The sequence below is a fragment of the Bos javanicus genome, chromosome 9 (assembly GCF_032452875.1).
Source record: "Bos javanicus breed banteng chromosome 9, ARS-OSU_banteng_1.0, whole genome shotgun sequence".
Classification (NCBI taxonomy): domain Eukaryota; kingdom Metazoa; phylum Chordata; class Mammalia; order Artiodactyla; family Bovidae; genus Bos; species Bos javanicus.
In genome coordinates, this window is record NC_083876.1 from 79,255,660 (window position 1) to 79,276,734 (window position 21,075).

Here is a 21,075-nt window from a genome sequence, read left to right on the forward strand (position 1 = left end):
TATTGAGTGTCGCACTTTCACAGCATCATCTTTCAGGCTTCGAAATAGCTCACCTCCACTAGCTTTGTTCGTAGTGCTTAGTCAATGCCAAACCCATACTTAATTAAATGCTGCTGCTGCTGCTAAGTTGCTTCAGTCGTGTCCGACTCTGTGCGACCCTATAGACGGCAGCCCACGAGGCTCCCCTGTCCCTGGGATTCTCCAGGCAAGAACACTTGAGTGGGTTGACATTTCCTTCTCCAATGCATGAAAGTGAAAAGTGAAAGTGAAGTCGCTCAGTCATGTCCTGAAAAAATAAATCAAAATTCTGCCCACAGAAAACATTTCTTCAAATCTGAAATACTTTGAGAAAATAATTTAAATGTTTAAATTGAGTGATAAAAGTAAGACTATTGGCATTGGTAAGCAAGGCTTGTTGGAAATGGAAACCAATTAGAGGTCTATAAAAGAAAGTGGGAAAAGAAGTCAGAACCTCTGAAAGATATAAGTGTGGGTATGCCTAGTCGCTCAGTCACGTCCTACTCTTTGCAATCCCATGGACTGTAGCCTGTCAGGCTCCTCTGTCCATGGGATTCTTCAGGCAAGTATACTGGAGTAGGTTGCCATGCCCTCCTCCAAGGGAACTTCCAAACCCAAGAATTGAACCCAGGTCTCCCACATTGCAAGCAGATTCTGTACCATCTGAGCCACCAGGGAAGCCTAGGAATACTGGTTTGGGTAGCCTATTCTTTCTCCAGGGGATCTTTGCAACTGAGGAATCGAACCAGGGTCTTCTACATTGCAGGCAGATTCTTTACCAGATGAGCTACCAGGGAAGCCCAAAAGACGTAAGATCTACTAGCAAATAGTATGGAGAAGGCAATGGCATCCCACTCCAGTACTCTTGCCTGGGAAACCCCATGGACGGAGGAACCTGGTAGGCTACAGTCCCTTGGGGCCTCTAAGAGTTGGACACGATGGAGTGACTTGACTTTCACTTTTCACTTTCATGCATTGGAGAAGGAAATGGCAACCCACTCCAGTGTTCTTGCCTGGAGAATCCCAGGTATGGCAGAGCCTGGTGGGCTGCCATCTATGGGGTTGCACAGAGTCGGACACAACTGAAGTGACTTAGCAGCAGCAGCATAGATAAATATATGTGTATTTCAACAAGAGAAGCATCATATATTCTTTAAGTGCTAAATCTACATTTATATATTTAATAGGTGAAAATACTTTAAAAATAAAGTTCGAGAAACCATTTTTCCTCTCCCATTTTAGTACAGTTCAAGCAAGTTATTAAGTGATATTGCTTAATGTTTAAACACAATACGATTCATACAGTAATAAATAATGTGTATTCCCTGTGAAGCCTTCAAAAAAGCTGTCCCAAAGGACAAATTACATATACTTACCACAAGGGAGCTCAGTAAGGGAGGAAAAAAGACACAGAGTAACATTTTTTAAAGATTTCATGAAAATATCATTCAATAGTTTAAAGAACTCTCTCCCCTCCTCCCGCTCTCTCTCTGGAAAATAAAAATTAAAAAATAAAGTTCTGTGAGAAGTACTACTAAGAGCTCTGGTTACCATGCAGGCTGCGTTGCAGGGAAAGTCAATCAAATTTCCTTAGGTTATTGGGAAGCATTTTTAAAGCCAATGCAAATAATGAATACACAAGTGAGTTTATAGATTCAGACCGTTTCTATAAACACATAAAGTCAAAGCTCTTTCTGAAATGAGACAGGTATAACCAGTGTGAATAATGAGGCTTCTTGTACTTCTGCCTCCTCCTCTTTTTTACCATCCTTTGTCCTATTCTTCCTCTCTTTTTTGCTATTCTTTTTCTTATCCTCCTCTCCCCACATGTCTTTTTCTTTTCATCTAATGTTTTAATATAAAAATAATGCTTTTATGGTATAATGCGAACTTCAGAGGCTCTGAAATTAGGCATATTACAGCTTGAATTTTAATTTTTTATGTGATTTTTAGATGAATTACATAAAGCTTATAAGCACTGGTTTTCTTATCTGCAAGGTTTGGAAACACAACCTGCAGGATGGTGACAGCCTTAAGTAAAACTTGTAAAACCCCCACCACAATAACCAGAAAATATGAATCCCTTAATGTATAGTTGATATTTCTGTTATCATGCTGAGTTATTATGATTTTATGAATATTAAATTATATTAATGAAATCAATTGTTTAATTTTTGTTATCTGAGCTTTCTTAATATTCAGAAGCATAATCTCCTTCACATAACTTCTAACCTTATGTATGACCCTACACAATTTTCAATATAAGACTAAAAAATTACAGATATATACTGCCGATAGGTAACCACAGTTAAGTATGGAGAAGACCCAGCAGACAGAATTCCTATACATTTGAAAATTTCTAATATATATATATTAGTAGAAAGTAAGAAACATAAAAGAAATTAAGAAAGACTCAACTGATTGCACAAAACAAGATACTAAGCATTCAATCAAAATCAAAATTTATATACAGGGTGAAGAAACATTCTGTAGGATACTGTAGTGATAGAAACATGATATTATGAATTTGTCAAAACACAAAGAATGAAGGCTACAGACATAGAGAACAGACTCGTGGTTGCTAATGGACAGGAGGGTTGGGGGAGGGATGGAGTCGGAGTTTGGGGTTAGCAGATGCAAACTATTATACAGAGAATGGATAAACAACAAACTACTACTATATAGCACAGGAAACAATATTCAATATCCTGTGATGAACCATAATAGAAAAGAGTATGAAAAAGAATGTATATATATTGTTGTTATTGTACAGCTGACTGTGGCACAGATCATCAGCTCTTCACAGGAAAATTCAGGCTTAAACCAAAGAAAACCACTAAGACAGACAGGTACAAATTAAATCCATTATATATACGTGTGTGTGTGTGTGTGTGTGACTTCCCTGGTGGCTCAGACGGTAAAGCATCTGCCTACAATGTGGGAGACCTGGGTTCAATTCCTGGGTCGGGAAGATCTCCTAGAGAAGGAAATGGCAACCCACTCCAGTATTCTTGCCTGGAAAATCCCATGGATGGAGAAACCTCGTAGGCTACAGCTCATGGGGTCACAAAGAGTCGGACATGACTGAGCAACTTCACTTTCACTTTCATGTATAATTGAATCACTTTGCAGTATAGCAGAAATTTTTTTAAAATAAAATTTTAAATCAACTCTACTTCAATTAAAAAATAAAAATAAAACTGTGAATTCTAATGCAAACTATGGACTATAGCTAATAATAGAAACCATTGGTAATGGTTCATCAGTGGAACACATGTACCACACCAAAGCAAGATATAAATTAAAAGAGAAACTTGGCAGGAATGAGAAGGGAATATATGGGAATTCTGTGTTCTTTCTGCTCAATGTTTCTATAAACCTAAAATTGGCTCTAGAAAAACCTATTAATTAATATTTTTAAAAAATCCATATATCTGCTAAAACAGAAGATGTCTGGTATCTTTATTGAGAATGGGAATTTATTTCTTCATGCAAAATATTAAAGTGAAATTTAGACTGTGAGGTTTAAATTACAATTATATTTATTTTGTATGTAACATCTAGTCAAAAAGAGTCCAATGCATCACTCGGGTGCAATCTCAAAAACAATAGAATGATCTCAGTTAAGTTTCCAAGGTAAACCATTAACATCAAATAATCCAAGACTATGCCCCAACCACTAATGCCGAAGAAGCTGAAGTTGACTAGTTCTATGAAGACCTACAACACCTTATTTAACTAACACCAAAAACAGATGTCCTTTTTATCATAGGGGATTGGAATACAAAAATAGGAAGTCAAGAGATACACAGAATAACAGGCAAGTTTGGCCTTGGAGTACAAAGTAAAGTAGGGAAAAGGCTAACAGAGTTTTGTCAAGAGAACATGCTGGTCATAGAAAACATATTTTTCCAACAACCCAAGAGACAACTCTCCACATGACATCACCAGATGGTCAATACCAAAATCAGGTTATGTTCTTTGGAGCCAGAGATGGTGGAAAATCTATACAGTCAACAAAAATAAGCCCTAGAGCTGACTGTGGCTCAGATAATGAACTCCGTATTGCAAAATTAAGGTTTAAATTGAAAAAAGAAGGAAAAATCACTAGGCCATTCAAGTACGACCTATATCAGAAATCCCTTATGATTATACAGTGGAAGTGACAAATAGTTTCAAGGGATTAGATCTGTTAGACGGAGTTCCTAAATAACTGTGGACAGAAGTTTCTAACACTGTACAGGAGGTGGTGATCAAAAACCCTCTTACACTGTTGGTGGGAATGCAAACTAGTACAGCCACTATGGAGAACAGTGTGGAGATTCCTTAAAAAACTGGAAATAGAACTGCCTTATGATCCAGCAATCCCACTGCTGGGCATACACACTGAGGAAACCAGAATCGAAAGAGACACGTGTACCCCAATGTTCATCACAGCACTGTTTATAATAGCCAGGACATGGAAGCAACCTAGATGTCCATCAGCAGATGAATGGATAAAGAAAGCTGTGGTACATATACACAATGGAGTATTACTCAGCCATTAAAAAGAATACATTTGAATCAGTTCTAATGAGGTGGATGAAACTGGAGCCTATTATACAGAGTGAAGTAAGCCAGAAGGAGAAACACCAATACAGTGTACTAAGGCATATATATGGAATTTAGAAAGATGGTAACAATAGCCCTGTATATGAGACAGCAAAAGAGACACTGATGTATAGACACTGATGTATAGAACAGTCTTTTGGACTCTGTGGGAGAGGGAGGGTGTGGGATGATTTGGGAGAATGGCATTGAAACATGTATAATATCATATATGAAATGAGTCGCCAGTTCAGGTTTGATGCACGATACTGGATGCTTGGGGCTGGTGCACTGAGATGACCCAGAGGGATGGTACAGGGAGGGAGGGGGGAGGAGGGTTCAGGATGAGGAACACGTGTATACCTCTGGCAGATTCATGTTGATATATGGCAAAACCAATACAATATTGTAAAGTTAAAAAATAAAATAAAATAAAATAAATAAAAATAAAAAAACAATATTGTATACAATTATCCTTTAATTAAAAATAAATATTTTTAAAAGTTAAAAAAAAAAAAAAGACTTAGCAATGGCCACAAGACTGCAAAAGATCAGTTTTAATTCCAGTTCTAAATAAGGGCTTTGCAAAGAATGTTCAAACTACCACAAAATTGTACTCATTTCACATGCCAGCAAGGTAATGCTCAAAATCCTTCATGTTAGGTTTCATCAGTATATGAACAGAGAACATCCAGATGTATAAGCTGGATTTAGAAAAGGCAGAGGAACCAGAGAGCAAATTGCCAACAGTAACTGGATCATGAAGAAAGCAAGGGAATTTCAGAAAAACATTTATTTCTGTTTCATTTACTATGCTAAAGCCTTTGACTATGTGGACCACAACAAACTGTGGAAAATTCTTAACAAGATAGGAATACCAGACCACCTTATCTGCCTCCTGAGAAACCTTGCTTATTTTATTCATATGCAGAGTACATCACACAAAATGGCTGATGAATCACAAGTTGGAATCAAGATTGCTGGGAGAAATATCAACAACCTCAGATATGCAGATACCACCACCATAATGGCAAAAAGTATAGAAGAAATAAACAGTCTCTTGATGAGGATGAAAAAGGAGAGTGAAAAAGCTAGCATGAAACTCAATATTTAAAAAACTAAGATCATAGTATACAGTCCCATCACTTCATGGCAAAATAGAAAGGGAAAAAAATGGAAGCAGTGACAGATTTTATTTTCTTGGGTTCCAAAAATCACTGTGGATGGTGACTACAGCCATGAAATAAAAGAAACTTGTTCCTTGGAAGGGAAGCTATGATAAATCTAGACAGTGTATTAAAAATCAGAGACATCAATTTGCTGACAAAGGACTGTATAGTCAAAGCTATGGTTTTTTCAGCAGTCATGTACAGATGTGAGAGTTGGACCATAAAGAAGACTAAGCATTGAAGAATTGATGCCTTCAAATTGTGGTGCTAGAGAAGACACTTGAGAGTACCTTGGTATGCAAGATCAAACCAGTCAATCTTAAAGGAAATCAACCGTGAATATTCATTAGAAGGACTATTGCTGAAGCTGAAGTTCCAACACTAACACCACCTAATGTGAAGAGCCAACTCTTTGGAAAAGACCCTGATGCTAGGAAAGATTGAAGGCAAAAGTAGAGGGGACAACAGAGAATGAGATGGTTAGATCCCATCACTGGCTCAAAGGACAAAAATTTGAGCAAACTCTGGGAGATAGTGGAGGACAGAGAAGCCTGGCGTACTGTAGTCTATGAGGTCTCAAAGTGTTGGACATGACTTGGTACCTGAACAACAACAAATTTAACATCTATCCATACTTTTGCACTATAGATATGCAAGTAACTCTGAATGAGAATTAAGAAAATTTAAGGCTTTTATTCAGCCTAATGTTTAAATTATTACTTTTAATGAAATAGTAATCCTAGCATTGACCTATTTAGTGGGTACTGTCTCTGTTTCAGATATGATGCAAAGTATTTTATGAACATCATAAAAAAGCTTTTCATAATTTCTAAGGAAGAAATCATTATCAAGAAAGTCTACTCATTGAGATATTTATGTACTATTATATCTTGGAGAACAATGAAAACAGATGCAATTAATTATTTTAACTTAATTAAAAATCCATGATATATTAATAGTACTCATTCTGGGCTCTGTGTGTTTGCAATGTGTGTTTACAAGGATAATGATTAAGATATAGCTCTGTTATTAAAAACAAAAAGATACAGCTCTGTTAAATATCCATTCCATTAGGCATATTTATAATATCTCCTAGGTATATTTTATTACACACTGGTAAATAAGAGTCTCAACTCAAAAATTCACAAGAGATTACTGGTTATTATTTCTGCTACTAAACATACATAGTGAAAAATATCCAATACATTCTTGTTTCATTTTAAATCTCTTTGTTATAGAGCATACTATTATTGTGTGAATACTAAATTGCAAACACCACAGGACTTGTGAAACCATACCATGGAATATCAGTCCAGAAAATAACTTGTTAAAAATTAGTGATACCTAAGTGAAAAATACTTTGAAGAAACAAAAATATGACAACTTTAAATTTAGATCTTTAAAACATCAGAAAAATAAGAAAGTTATATATTTCAAGAATAATCAATGGCTTAACTCAAACCTATCTATTTGAAGGCATTTGAAGAAAATAACTACAGAAGTCAAGTGGTATGCCAAAGGTTTAGCTGGCCATAAAAGATCCATTATAATATAATCATAAGGCACTGTCCCTTTGGGCAAAAGGAGCAGTATATGATAATTAGTTCTGATTAATAACAAACTAACAATAATGAAACAAACAGAGGAAAAGTTCTTCTCTCTTGTTTTTGCTTTTTCCCAGACATCTTGTAACTTGTCTTTAAAATTTCCATTTTAGGAATGTAGTCACATCTCAAATAAATAATATCACCTATGTTGACAGATGTTAGATTCAAAATAAATCACTACTGTATATGGGAATTAACCTCTGTTCTTTGTCCATCCATGATTATTCAGTTTATCTACTCCTCATGTACTCTGGTATTTAAAAATATATATAAACTCAAATGTTTTGGAGGAGGCACCACTCTCTCATAATAAGTTTTGTCTTTCATGACTTTAAGAGATCTTTTATCATCTTATACCTTTGACTCAAATGTCTCAGTCAATCATAAAAGTGAAATACAGAATTTCACTTTATAAAGTAATGACTCGTCTGAGAGAGGAAAACTCCTGAATAACCCAAAAACACCAATTCATCAAAACAAGTGATTTTTTAGTTAAATGCTTTTTGGATCAAAAGCTGCCAAACCAACCTGAAATAGCAGTTGATAATATTTACACTTTGACTTTTTACTCCATATGAAATATTTGTAATAAATTTTCTCATCTTAAAAAGGTCAGTACAGATGAAGATATTTTATTATCTTTAGTACTGTGATTGCTACACTTAGCTCGAGGATCCAAACAACACTGGATGCCATCTTATAACCCAGGTAATGAAGAGAGGGAGAGAATAAAGTAAAGAGAGAATGTCGACTATAGACTATGTTGTCTAGATACCATATAACTTTCTATAGTTATGTATTCTTGGCTTTGTGTGGCTCGGGAAATGTTAGTCTCGTCTCAGTTTGACAATCAGATAAATTATTCCTCTCCCCATGAGAAGGAACAAATGAGGGAATGGAAAACTAGGCATGAAGTAATAACTCCCAAACTCTTCCTCTAGGACCATAAAGAGCCTATAATAGAAAATAGAATTTCGCATCAACCATACTTAGTTTGATTTAATATATTTTCTTCAACAGTTATAGTTATTTGCCAATCATTTGCAATAAACAAAATTTAACTAAATTATTCCAGTTAGGTGTAAAAGATTTCTGAATAGGAATATTCCCTTATCTCTTACTTTTCTGATTCATCATTCTCAAGAAAAACTTGCAGAAATAGTTAATGAAGAATATTATATGACAAATATGATTTTGTGGATCTTGTCTAAAAATATTTGATTGCCTTCTGATTAAATAACATTACAAAACACATGGCAATTTTACTGTGTGGCTATTGGATGCATCTCAAAATAAAGTCTGCAACAATTTTCACAATCTTTTTTTTTATTTTTTTGTCTATAGTCAATTCTTCATATCATATAATTTTAAACTAAATAAGGTAGTTTCTAGGCTTCCCAGGTGGTTTAGTGGGTAAAGAATCCACCTGCAATGCAGAAGGCACAGGAGACATGGGTTTGATCCCTGAGTAGGAAAGATCCCCTGGGGGAGAGCAGGGTAACCCACTTCAGTGTTCTTGCCTGGGAAATCCCATGGACATAGGAGCCTGGGGGGCTACAGTCCATAGGGTTGCAGAGTCAGAGACGACTAAAGCCACTGAGCATGAGTAAGGTAGTTTCCAGTAAGAGATGACAGAATTGTTCCAATTAGTTGTCCTGACATTTTCAGAAGTTTTGAAACCTGTGGTTGGTGAGATTACTGCTCCAATGAACTTCACACCTTTTAACAGAGCAAGCTAGGAAAAAATTCTATAGGGAGTCATCGGTTAAAATGCAAACAAACCAAAGTAGCAAACTATATTTTAAACACTGCATGATATACTTTTTTTAATTTCAAAAACTTTTAGAAATAGATCCAAAGCCAAACAATAAAAGCAGAGATGAAAATAAGCTGAACAAATTGAACAAAGCTTATTGTGATGAAATAAAGAAATTTCACTTTATGATTTCATTAGAAAATACACATGGAATAACGGGAGAGGAGAGAGTTATGTTGTAAATCTTCTTCCAGATAAAATAAATACTATATGGTTTTGTTGTGTTTAGCTCCTCCTGGATTGAAAGAGTGAATATTATCTATTTCCCTAGTGGTCCATGGAACCAAGATGTTATAGGAATATAAAAATAGATGTTACATGTTAGATTATGAAACCGTTCCTCTATTCAATCTTCTTTGAATTCAAAGCTGTTTTAGAAGAAACAGGACTACATTGAGAGTGTACATATTCATGCTTTAAAAAAGTTTGATATATTTCCAGCTCATGCTTCAGGGTTTCACTTCAGTAATTAATGTCAATAGTTTACATGCTTGATTTCAACTTCTCTGGTGTCTTTATGGTTATTTATAAGTAATTTCAAACTTCATTAAACTTCACCTAATTATTAAAAATTAAAATATACTGTGTATTATAAGAGTAGTGAGATATTATTGAATTAAAAAATAACATTATTTTAGTATCAGTACTTAAAACCAACAAATAAAAATGTTGATGAATAAGTCCAATTATAAGGAACCAAATGAAATAAACTTTGTTCCATTCACAAATACATATTGTTTAATTTTCTAGCAAGTAAAGCTATATAGAATATCAAGAAAGGACAAAGTATGATAAAGGAGGTAAAAATCCAACTGGAAGCTATGGTGGTTTAGTCACTAAGTCGTGTATGACTCTCGTGACCACATGGACTGTACCCTGCTCCTCTGTCCATGGAATTCTCCAGGCAAGAATACTGAAGTGGGTTGCCATTTCCTTCTCCAGGGTATTTTCCCAATCTCTTGCATTGCAGGTGGATTTTAAACTACTGAGCTATGAGGGAATCCCAACTAGAAGTTGAAGGCTACATATCACTTACATTTGCATGGATGTCCTTGTGTCCAGCTGGACTGAAACAAGTGTAATATTTACAATCCTAATACTTAACTATGGATCTGGTACATATATGGTGCTCAAAAAAATACTGCTCAATTTAAGTTGGTAAATTAATTTTAATATTTGTTTTGACAATAACAACGAGGTCACACTTCAAATAGATTAATTAGATACGTAATGTTTGTTTTTTGGGGCTCCAAAACCATTGCAGATGGTGATCGCAGCCATGAAATTAAAAGACGCTTACTCCTTGGACGGAAAGTTATGACCAACCTAGATAGCATATTCAAAAGCAGACACATTACTTTGCCAACAAAGGTCCATCTAGTCAAGGCTATGGTTTTTCCAGTAGTCATGTATGGATGTGAGAGTTGGACTGTGAAGAAAGCTGAGCGCCGAAGAATTGATGCTTTTGAACTGTGGTGTTGGAGAAGACTCTTGAGAGTCCCTGGGACTGCAAGGAGATCCAACCAGTCCATCCTAAAGGAGATCAGTCCTGGGTGTTTATTGGAAGGACTGATGTTGAAGCTGAAACTCCAGTACTTTGACCACCTGATGCGAAGAGCTGACTCATTTGAGAAGACCCTGATGCTGGGAAAGATTGAGGGCAGGAGGAGAAGGGGATGACAGAGGATGAGGTGGTTGGATGGCATCACCAACTCAATGGACATGGGTTTGGGTAGACTCTGGCAGTTGGTGATGGATAGGGAGGCCTGGCGTGCTGTGGTTCATGCGGTCGCAAAGAATTGGACACGACTGAGGGACTGAACTGAACTGAACTAAACTGAATGTTTGATGCTGCCCTTGTTTTGCATTAATGCAATATTTAAAGTGATATGAATATTCTTACTTATATACTTTATGATATATAGTGTGGTTTATTCTTAATATGCAATTCAATAAATGAATGCCTTAAAACCAAGTAGAGAGAATTCATAGATTATGTCAGATCAGATGGAAAGTAAGTGGGAAAAGAAGGAAGGTTAATTTTTAAACAGGTTGCGTTTTCTATACTATATGTTCAATCATATCAGATCAGTATGCCCCTTCTTAATTCATGTATGCATATTTTTCTCAGCATAATTTTTTTTGGCTTAAGTTTAAAAAAATTTTTTTTTGGTTTTTTAAATTTATTTATTTTTAGTTGAGGGATAATTTCTTTACAGTACTGTGTTGGTGAAGGGTATATTTGTTAGGTCAATTTGTTAGATAAATCACACGAGGTGTCACTTTATGATCATGTTAAATTATATGGCAAAATAGATTATTTAGGTGGGTCTAGTCTAATCACAGGGCTTTCCAGGTGACTCAGTGGTAAAGAATCCACCTGCCAATGCAGGAGATACAGGAGATGTGGATGCAGTCCCTGGTTTGAGGAGATCCCTGGAGGAAATGGTAACCTACTCCAGTATTCTTGCCTGGATAATTCCATGGACAGAGGAGTCTGGCAGGCTACAGTCCATGGGGTTGCAAAGAGTTGGACATGACTGAGTGACTGAGCACGCACACACATACACACACACACACACACACACAGAGTCTAATCACATAAGCCCTAAAAAGCAGCTAGTGGTTATACAAGTAAAATTAAGAGATTCAAATGTGCCACTGATGCCTTGAAAATGGAAGAGACCATGTGGAAAACATGGAGTGACTTCCCTGGTGGCTCAAACAGTAAATAATTCATCTGCAGTGCAGAACCTGGGTTCAATCCCTGGGTTGGGAAGATCCCCTGGAGGAGGGCAAGGCAACCCATTCCAGTGTTCTTGCCTGGGGAATCCCCTTGGACAGAGGAGCCTGGTGGGCTAGAGTCCATGGGGTCACAAAGAATTGGACACGACTGAGCAACTAAGCACAGCACATGTGGAAAACATGAGACAAAGAAGGAACTTAGAAGAGGATGACATACCCTGATTTAATCTGGTAAGCAAAGAAACCAGTCGCGCCAAGCTTCAGACCTACCAATACTGGAGGAGAATAGATTTGTTTTGCTTAAAGCTATTGCATTTGTGGTAACATGCGATACAGCCACAGATAATGAATACAATATTGTAAACTTACTCTTCTCTTTCCTTCAAGGTAAAAACAGCCATGCATCAAATTTTTAGGAGAGCTATGAAGAAAAATCTATTTATGTTTGGCAGTTTCAACACAGATAAACATGGACTGGAAAACTGCCCTCCCCAATATCTTTAATGTTAATTTTCAAGAATAAGACATAAGACACTTAATGCCTGAGACTTTATAAAGTATTTATATATTTTATCCTAATCTGCAATTATTCAAAATTATCAAATCTTATGTAACATCACTTTGATGGTAATTATCTGAAATACTATCTAAAATTAAATTATAAAATATAATTTGCTGAAAAAAACACCATAGCCATTTGGAAAACACATATAAATCAATGTCTACATCAATGCATTTTACCTTAACAGTTATCATGAAAACATAACACTTCTTACCCACAGAATTGGCAAAATTGAATTTAAAAGTACACAGCATTGTTGAAGGTATGGAGGAACAATACACATATGCTCTTGAGTCATGAGACTACAGAAAGAATTCAAGATTTCCTAATAATAATAAGCAATGCGCTCATTATTATTATTATTATGAGACACATAAATTCCACTTCCAGGTTTAAATCACAGAGAAACCCTTGAATGTATTTGTAAGGAAACAAAAAATGAATGTTGCTTGGAGTCTACAGCCTTATTTGAAAGAGCAAAACAAAATAATACAAACAAAGCCAAAATTTTCATTGACAGTAGAATTGATAAATTATCTAGTAATCATATATTTCATATACTTCAGATGAAGGAAAATGAAGTAAACTATAAAAACTAATGTAATCTGAATAAAATTAATGCTTACAATGAATGTATACAGTGTAATTCTAAAACTTCAGAAACAGGCAAAAGTAATCATGGCTATAAGAATTTAAATTGATAAATCATGGCTATAAGAATTTAAATTTACATTTTAGAAAATTTAGTAACTACAAAAACTAGAATATAAATATATAAGCTACCACTCCAGAATTTCCCTCCGATATATAAAACCAATAGAAATGAGTACATTTTGCACGAAAATACATGTACAAGCAGCCCTGTTTGTAGTAGGCAAAACCTGGAGCAGCCAAATATTTCACACATCAAAATGAACATATAAACGATGCTATGGGCATACAATGTATTACCATGAGGAATTTTAGATGCATGAACTATGACCACATGCAACAACTTACAAAAATCTCAAAAATATTAAGTAAAAAACCAGACACAAGTGAATGTCTATTATGGTTTCATTTACATAATGCTCATGATTAGGCAAAATTAACTCTTGGTGTTAGAATGCATGATGGTGTTTATCATTGGGAGGAAGAATACAGTCATGTTTTGTTATTCTTTTGTGTGTTGGTTTTATGGATGTAAAATTTATCAAGCTGTACATTATTAATTTATTATTTCCATTATGTCTGCTATATTTGATGAAATGTTTACAAAAGATTCCATTTTTCTAATAATTCACCTTTTTCTCTCCTCACCTAAGAAACAAATCAATGAGCTATTATTAGACACATTTAAAAGCCACATAGAACTACTACTTACAGAATATTATGAAATACCTTTCATAGCTGAATGTATTTAAAGAGAAAATTCACTAGCATTGTTTATAAGATTCTCACAATTTTAATATATTATTTTCCTCTTCAAATTTCTTCTGCCCTAAGTTTACTAACAATGATGAAGAAAAAAATAAACATAAAACTAGAAACTCTAGATCATTTTTAACTTACAGTTTTACTCTTACACATATTTTGTTCTATAAAATCTGCCACCCTTTTCCTTCCAAAGATTTTAAATCTATTCATTTCTTTCACTAAACTACTATCTTTGTCCAGATCCCAAGCATATTTTTTAAAGTTTCACAGCAATAACTTTCGCTTTACCATTTGGTATTAAGACAAAAAGACCACAGTATCAGCCACTTGTATAAATTAATTCAATTATATTTCTAACAATTATGCCTTATATTTGTGAAAGCTTCAAGAATTCTTATAGTGTTCAGAATATGTATACTTATAAATAGTGCATTCGCATAATTACCGCCTTAAACATTAGACCCAAATAAATACATAACTTTTCTAATGATCATATCAGAAGATATACCAATAGTACACAAGGTTAGCAAATTAACTGCTCCAAAGTTTGTTCATAGTAGGCAGTAACAAACAATTCACTATTCAAGTTATTTTAAAATATTTTTTAAGCTTCTATTTGTTCCTGATGATGGTACTTGTACAAAGGCTAATACATAGATCATAACATTTTTTGGACTAAAATTGTTAAGAAATAGTGGTAGGCTGGAGACAGTTATAATTTTTATATTCATTTAAATTATATTGTCACAGAGCTCTGAAAAACATTATCTCTAATCTCCCATAAAACAAGAGTTGATAACAATGCTGAACAAATGCTGTTGGCATAAGGCCCTGACAGGGTAGCTTTGATTAATGTTGTAGCTTTCATAAGGTGCTGCTGAAGAAGACACAGTTTAATAAATTAGAAGCACAAGGAACTATGGAGAATGCCTGCCAGCAATGGAATGTTTACATGATTTACTTGCCACAGAAAAGCTTACTAGAGGGATTACAGGAAAGGGTAACCATGAAATAACACTCTCTGATACACTGTCCCCCCAGAATTCAGGAACAAAACTCAGCTGCATTGAAATTAACAAAATATTACCCATTCTTCTGAAGACAAAGCCTGCCTACTACAAAGGCAAATCTGAGGAAATAGACTACCATAGCTATTGTTTTGAATATTCTTTCAGCAGTCTGAATCCTTATTCAGAAATGGTAGACAAAAGATAGAAAGATATACAGTTAAGGAGGTAAGTATATAGGTAGATTAACAGATATAAATATGACCAAAACCTTTCCAATTTCTTAAATAGAAGCTCTGATCATTGTTTTCAGACACATCTTTCTTCAAATAACTTTTTAATGCCATAAATGTCTAATGCCAATTTTTAATACATCTAAATGTCTAATACATCTCATATTTTGATCTGCTTTGAATTCACTTTCATTCATTTCTCATGGTTCTTGTGATTTTTAAAATTTGACCCAAACTTAATTATGAGGATTAATGATTAATTTAATTATGTTGATTAACTTAGAAATCACTGTTATTCAGTTGCTAAGTTGTGTCCGTTTTTCGACCCCATGGACTGCAGCCAAGTTCATCCAAGTTGTTGGCATAATTCACTTCTGTTATAGCTGTACTAAGTCTTTTTTTCCACATATATTTTAGAATAAGGATGTCAACTTTTATTTTTAAAATATTTCTTTCATTTTAATATAGATGACATTAGATTTAAAGACCAACTTGGCTATTATAAACAGTGCTGCGATGAACATTGGGGTACACGTGTCTCTTTCTTTCTTTTTTTTTTTTTTAGATTAAAATTTTCTTTTTTTTTAACTTTATTTTATTTTTAAACTTTACATAATTGTATTAGTTTTGCCATGTATCAAAATGAATCCACCACAGGTATACATGTGTTCCCCATCCTGAACCCTCCTCCCTCCTCCCTCCCCATACCATCCCTCTGGGTCGTCCCAGGGCACTAGCCCCAAGCATCCAGTATCATGCATCGAACCTGGACTGGCAACTCATTTCATACATGATATTTTACATGTTTCAATGCCATTCTCCCAAATCATCCCACCCTCTCCCTCTCCCACAGAGTCCATAAGACTGTTCTATACATCAGTGTCTCTTTTGCTGTCTCATACACAGGGTTATTGTTACCATCTTTCTAAATTCCATATATATGCGTTAGTATTGGTGTTTTTCTTTCTGGCTTACTTCACTCTGTATAATAGGCTCCAGTTTCATCCATCTCATTGGAACTGATTCAAATGTATTCTTTTTAATGGCTGAGTAATACTCCATTGTGTATATGTACCACAGCTTTCTTATCCATTCATCTGCTGATGGACATCTAGGTTGCTTCCATGTCCTGGCTATTATAAACAGTGTTGTGATGAACATTGGGGTACACGTGTCTCTTTCCCTTCTGGTTTCCTCAGTGTGTATGTCCAGCAGTGGGATTGCTGGATCATAAGGCAGTTCTATTTCCAGTTTTTTAAGGAATCTCCACACTGTTCTCCATAGTGGCTGTACTAGTTTGCATTCCCACCAACAGTGTAAGAGTGTTCCCTTTTCTCCACACCCTCTCCAGCATTTATTGCTTGTAGACTTTTGGATCACAGCCATTCTGACTGGCGTGAAATGGTACCTCATAGTGGTTTTGATTTGCATTTCTCTGATAATGAGTGATGTTGAGCATCTTTTCATGTGTTTGTTAGCCATCTGTATGTCTTCTTTGGAGAAATGTCTATTTAGTTCTTTGGCCCATTTTTTGATTGGGTCATTTATTTTTCTGGAGTTGAGCTGTAGGAGTTGCTTGTATATTTTTGAGATTAGTTGTTTGTCAGTTGCTTCATTTGCTATTATTTTCTCCCATTCTGAAGGCTGTCTTTTCACCTTGCTAATAGTTTCCTCTGATGTGCAGAAGCTTTTAAGGTTAATCAGGTCCCATTTGTTTATTTTTGTTTTTATTTCCAATATTCTGGGAGGTGGGTCATAGAGGATCCTGCTACGATGTATGTCAGAAAGTGTTTTGCCTATGTTCTCCTCTAGGAGTTTTATAGTTTCTGGTCTTACGTTTAGATCTTTAATCCATTTTGAGTTTATTTTTGTGTAAGGTGTTAGAAAGTGTTCTAGTTTCATTCTTTTACAAGTGGTTGACCAGATTTCCCAGCACCACTTGTTAAAGAGATTGTCTTTAATCCATTGTATATTCTTGCCTCCTTTGTCAAAGATAAGGTGTCCATATGTGTCTCTTTCAATTCTGGTTTCCTCAGTGTGTATGCCCAGCAGTGGGATTGCTGGGCCATAAGGCAGTTCTATTTCCAGTCTTTTAAGGAATCTCCACACTCTTCTCCATAGTGGCTGTACTAGTTTGCATTCCCACCAACAGTGTAAGAGTGTTCCCTTTTCTCCACACCCTCTCCAGCATTTATTGCTTGTAGACTTTTGGATCGCAGCCATTCTGATTGGCGTGAAATGGTACCTCATAGTGGTTTTGATTTGCATTTCTCTGATAATGAGTGATGTTGAGCATCTTTTCATGTGTTTGTTAGCCATCTGTATGTCTTCTTTGGAGAAATGTCTATTTAGTTCTTTGGCCCATTTTTTGATTGGGTCATTTATTTTTCTGGAATTGAGCTGTAGGAGTTGCTTGTATATTTTTGAGATTAGTTGTTTGTCAGTTGCTTCATTTGCTGTTATTTTCTCCCATTCTGAAGGCTGTCTTTTCACCTTGCTTATAGTTTCCTTTGTTGTGCAGAAGCTTTTAAGTTTAATTAGATCCCATCACAGCACTGTTTATAATAGCCAGGACATGGAAGCAACCTAGATGTCCATCAGCAGATGAATGGATAAGAAAGCTGTGGTACATATACACAATGGAGTATTACTCAGTCATTAAAAAGAATACATTTGAATCAGTTCTAATGAGATGGATGAAACTGGAGCCTATTATACAGAGTGAAGTAAGCCAGAAAGAAAAACACCAATACAGTATAGAAATGCATATATATGGAATTTAGAAAGATGGTAACAATAACCCTGTTTACAAGACAGCAAAGGAGACACTGATGTATAGAACAGTCTTTTGGACTCTGTGGGTGAGGGAGAGGGTGGGATGATTTGGGAGAATGGCATTGAAACATGTATAATATCATATATGAAACGAGTTGCCAGTCCAGGTTCGATGCACGATACTGGATGCTTGGGGCTGGTGCACTGGGATGACCCAGAGGGATGGTATGGGGAGGGAGGAGGGAGGAGGGTTCAGGATGGGGAACACATGTATACCTGTGGCGGATTCATTTTGATACATGGCAAAACCAATACAATATTGTAAAGTTAAAAAATAAAATAATAAAAAAAAAAACCAACTTGGGAAGAATTTCCATAGTGATATTTAATCATTCAAACCATGACTAAAATGCATCTTTCCATTTATAAAATTGTTGCATATGTTATACATTTATCACAGTAATTTTTTTGATCCTCATTTCCCAACCTCAATAACTGGTTTATCTGTGTGTCTGCTACAGTGTTTTTTCTTCCAACCTTATCAATATCAAAGCTTTCTGCCTTTTTACATGTCTAGCAAATTTGTACTATGCCCTAAGTATTGGGTATAAAAGAAATGAATGGCTAACTTTCACCCATGAGTGAAACCCTTTTCATTCATGAGTGTTCCCTTTTCCATATGTTAGGAAAATCTCACACCTAAATAAAATCATGTTTTGAGCAAGGGATGAACTTGTTCTCCACTAGTTTGTCTTACTCCTCGAGCTTGACTTTCCTTGGATTTTAGATTGAAAGCTTAGAGATTCTATATTCTCAGAATTAATAAGTCTATCACATAAATAGTTTGAGATTGGCTCTTCAGCCTCTCTCTATCATGCATAGATTAAAAATTCCCTCTGTATTTTGCAGGTCTTCTCCCTCTAACAGGAATTTGCCCACTAAGTACCTAGTGATGGTGCAGAGTCTACCTTACCAACTCTGTACCACTCATTTTCCTTTAAAACCCAGAATTCATCAAATAGCCTATGGCAGGGAAAGACCTTACATTTTGGATTTTTCTATGGTTTATTCAGTTGTACCAGCCAAACATGGTTGTCAGCACCTGTTTTATTTTACTTAGAAGTGGAAATTCCTGTTTACACTTAATAAAAATTATTCTAAATTAAATTTGCCATATTACTATTTATTTACTGCCTATGCAATATTTTTATATACCTTTTTCCCTTAGCTGTACTGCTTTCCTTAGTTCAGAAGTGTTAAAATGGTGGTGATTTTGTCTCCCACAGAACATATGGCAATATCTAGAGTTTTGTTTTTTTTTTTAATCTTACATAGTAGGGGGAAGATAGTGCAAGCAATTATTGGTAGAGGCGGGAAAGAAAAGAAAGAAAGTGAAGTTGCTCAGTCATGTCTGACTCTTTGCAACCCCATGGACTGTAGCCTCAGTCCATGGAATTTTCAAGGCAAGAGTAGTGGAGTGTGTTGCCATTTCCTTCTCCAGGGGATCTTGCCGACCGAGAGATTGAACCCAGGTCTCCCACATTGCAGGCAGATGCTTTACTATCTGGGTACAGGCAGGGGATACTGTTAAACATCTTACAATGCACAGAACAGTTAATTATCTGTCTCAAAACATTAGTACAGTCAAAACTGAAGAATTCTGCTTTAGTTTAACTACTTCTACTATTCTGTTTTCCCTTATAAATTCCCTTGCATTTTTATTATTCTTTTATAGGAAATCCTAAGCATAAGAATATGCATTATTCAGTGATTAAAATTTAGTATACATGTATATCTTTACCTCATTCTAGACAATAAAAGGTCTTTGAAATAATTTAGGTTCATTTATACCATATCACATTTGTGTAATTATTGTGTTTAATCTTAATCCTCATTATTAAACTCCATGAGGTATTAGTATTTTTCATTTATATTGTTAAGTATGTCTTTTTTTATAATGTATGTACCCTTTCTATTGTTCTTTATCACCCACTACGTCTTTGTCTCTATCTGGATCTTTTCTTTTTTTTTTCTGTGTGAAGAATACTTTTTAGTATATCCTTTATCACATATGTTTTGCTGAAGACTTAAGAGTTTTTTCTGTGAAAACTTCTTAACTTGCCTTAATTACAAAAAAAAATTTGCTTAGCAAAAAAGAACAGCATTTTATTGTTCTAATTAATTTAAAGATATGATTCCATATTTTTCTAGCCTCCATTTTTTTTGACAGTTCCACTGCATCATACCAGTATTCAGATCAGATCAGTCACTCAGTCATGTCCGACTCTTTGCGTATTAGAGCTGCTCATTTACAGACAACATTTTTCTCTATCTTTGGTTTTAGGTAGTTTTACTATGCTGTTTTAGGCATGGTTTTCTCTTTATTTATCCTTATTGGCTTTTTCAGAGTATCTTCAATCTGCGGCTTTATGTCTTTCATCAATTTTGGAAAATCATCAGTTATTATCTCTTCAAATATATGCTTCAGTCACTCTCTCCTCTCTTTCTGAAACTAGTTAAATATATGTTGAAACTGTCACTTGTATTGTATGTCTCTTATACCTTTTTTATTTTTTTACACTTTTATATATATGCTTCAATATGGATATTATACTATGGTCTCATTTCTAGTTCTCTAATTCTCTCATCACCTGTAGAATCTTCTGCAAAATCCTGCTATTGGTTCCAGTATCAGCTGCTGTATTTTTATGTTTTCAGTGATAAAACTGTCATTTAATTGTTCTTTTCTCAAAAAATTACATGTCATTTAATCTCTTGAACATCTTAATCACAGTTATTTTAAAAGTCATGTACAAGAACTCCTGCGTCACATCTGTGCTTCTTTTGAGTCAGTTTCTAACATCATTTTTCCTCATGTTTTTCAATAATTTAGAATGCCTAAAATCTTTTAATGATTATATATAGCTCATATAAAAACTTTGTAGAGAAAATGTGAGTCTCTTATTTTACTTTTCTCTAAGGATTTTTTTTTCAATTTCAGCAGAAACTATGGTAGGAAAATTTTATAAGCCTAATCTAATATGGATTAAACTGATTTGAAACTGGCTTTCAGTCTCCATGGGCTTCTCAGGTTGACTCAGCAGTAAAGAATCTGCCTGCAGTGCAGTAGCCACAGGAAA